This window comes from Musa acuminata, unplaced genomic scaffold, assembly GCF_036884655.1.
Source record: "Musa acuminata AAA Group cultivar baxijiao unplaced genomic scaffold, Cavendish_Baxijiao_AAA HiC_scaffold_37, whole genome shotgun sequence".
Lineage (NCBI taxonomy): Eukaryota > Viridiplantae > Streptophyta > Magnoliopsida > Zingiberales > Musaceae > Musa > Musa acuminata.
The window spans coordinates 60,001-62,500 of record NW_027020319.1 but is presented as its reverse complement, the minus strand read 5'-3'; positions in this window follow the sequence as shown (position 1 = coordinate 62,500).

The window sequence follows — 2,500 nt, the reverse complement described above, 5'->3', positions numbered from 1 at the left end:
GTCCCTGCTATACGAAAGCCCCATCCAGCCCTGTGCCACCCGGGGGGTTCCAGGGTGCTGAGATGGCTGACATTTTGCTCCGCTCACGACGGTCGCCGCACCACGCAAGAACAGCCCAAAAACAGGCCAAAACGGCCCAAAAACGGGCCAAAACTGGCCATTTTTGGCTGCGCGAGCGAGCGGCGAGCGGCGGACAGCGAGCGAAGCGAGAGGCAGCACCGTCCCTGCTATACGAAAGCCCCATCCAGCCCTGTGCCACCCGGGGGGTTCCAGGGTGCTGAGATGGCTGACGTTTTGCTCCGCTCACGATGGTCACCGCACCACGCAAGAACAGCCCAAAAACAGGCCAAAACAGCCCAAAAACGGGCCAAAACAGGCCATTTTTGGCTGCGCGAGCGAGCGGCGAGCGGCGAACAGTGAGCGAAGCGTGAGGCAGCACCGTCCCTGCTATACGAAAGCCCCATCCAGCCCTGTGCCACCCGGGGGGTTCCAGGGTGCTGAGATGGCTGACATTTTGCTCCGCTCACGACGGTCGCCGGGCCACGCAAGAACAGCCCAAAAACAGGCCAAAACAGCCCAAAAACGGGCCAAAACAGGCCATTTTTGGCTGCGCGAGCGAGCGGCGAGCGGCGAACAGCGAGCGAAGCGTGAGGCAGCACCGTCCCTGCTATACGAAAGCCCCATCCAGCCCTGTGCCACCCGGGGGGTTCCAGGGTGCTGAGATGGCTGACATTTTGCTCCGCTCACGACGGTCGCCGCGCCACACAAGAACAGCCCAAAAACAGGCCAAAACAGCCCAAAAACGGGCCAAAACAGGCCATTTTTGGCTGCGCGAGCGAGCGGCGAGCGGCGAACAGCGAGCGAAGCGTGAGGCAGCACCGTCCCTGCTATACGAAAGCCCCATCCAGCCCTGTGCCACCCGGGGGGTTCCAGGGTGCTGAGATGGCTGACATTTTGCTCCGCTCACGACGGTCGCCGCGCCACGCAAGAACAGCCCAAAAACAGGCCAAAACAGCCCAAAAACGGGCCAAAACAGGCCATTTTTGGCTGCGCGAGCGAGCGGCGAGCGGCGAACAGCGAGCGAAGCGTGAGGCAGCACCGTCCCTGCTATACGAAAGCCCCATCCAGCCCTGTGCCACCCGGGGGGTTCCAGGGTGCTGAGATGGCTGACGTTTTGGTCCGCTCTCGACGGTCACCGCGCAACGCAAGAACAGGCCAAAAACTGGCCAAAACGGCCCAAAAACGGGCCAAAACTGGCCATTTTTGGCTGCGCGAGCGAGCGGCGAGTGGCGGACAGCGAGCGAAGCGAGAGGCAGCACCGTCCCTGCTATACGAAAGCCCCATCCAGCCCTGTGCCACCCGGGGGGTTCCAGGGTGCTGAGATGGCTGACATTTTGCTCCGCTCACGACGGTCGCCGCGCCATGCAAGAACAGCCCAAAAACAGGCCAAAACGGCCCAAAAACGGGCCAAAACTGGCCATTTTTGGCTGCGCGAGCGAGCGGCGAGCGGCGGACAGCGAGCGAAGCGAGAGGCAGCACCGTCCCTGCTATACGAAAGCCCCATCCAGCCCTGTGCCACCCGGGGGGTTCCAGGGTGCTGAGATGGCTGACGTTTTGCTCCGCTCACGATGGTCACCGCACCACGCAAGAACAGCCCAAAAACAGGCCAAAACAGCCCAAAAACGGGCCAAAACAGGCCATTTTTGGCTGCGCGAGCGAGCGGCGAGCGGCGAACAGTGAGCGAAGCGTGAGGCAGCACCGTCCCTGCTATACGAAAGCCCCATCCAGCCCTGTGCCACCCGGGGGGTTCCAGGGTGCTGAGATGGCTGACGTTTTGCTCCGCTCTCGACGGTCACCGCGCAACGCAAGAACAGGCCAAAAACTGGCCAAAACGGCCCAAAAACGGGCCAAAACTGGCCATTTTTGGCTGCGCGAGCGAGCGGCGAGTGGCGGACAGCAAGCGAAGCGAGAGGCAGCACCGTCCCTGCTATACGAAAGCCCCATCCAGCCCTGTGCCACCCGGGGGGTTCCAGGGTGCTGAGATGGCTGACATTTTGCTCCGCTCACGACGGTCGCCGCACCACGCAAGAACAGCCCAAAAACAGGCCAAAACGGCCCAAAAACGGGCCAAAACTGGCCATTTTTGGCTGCGCGAGCGAGCGGCGAGCGGCGAGCGGCGGACAGCGAGCGAAGCGAGAGGCAGCACCGTCCCTGCTATACGAAAGCCCCATCCAGCCCTGTGCCACCCGGGGGGTTCCAGGGTGCTGAGATGGCTGACGTTTTGCTCCGCTCACGATGGTCACCGCACCACGCAAGAACAGCCCAAAAACAGGCCAAAACAGCCCAAAAACGGGCCAAAACAGGCCATTTTTGGCTGCGCGAGCGAGCGGCGAGCGGCGAACAGTGAGCGAAGCGTGAGGCAGCACCGTCCCTGCTATACGAAAGCCCCATCCAGCCCTGTGCCACCCGGGGGGTTCCAGGGTGCTGAGATGGCTGACAT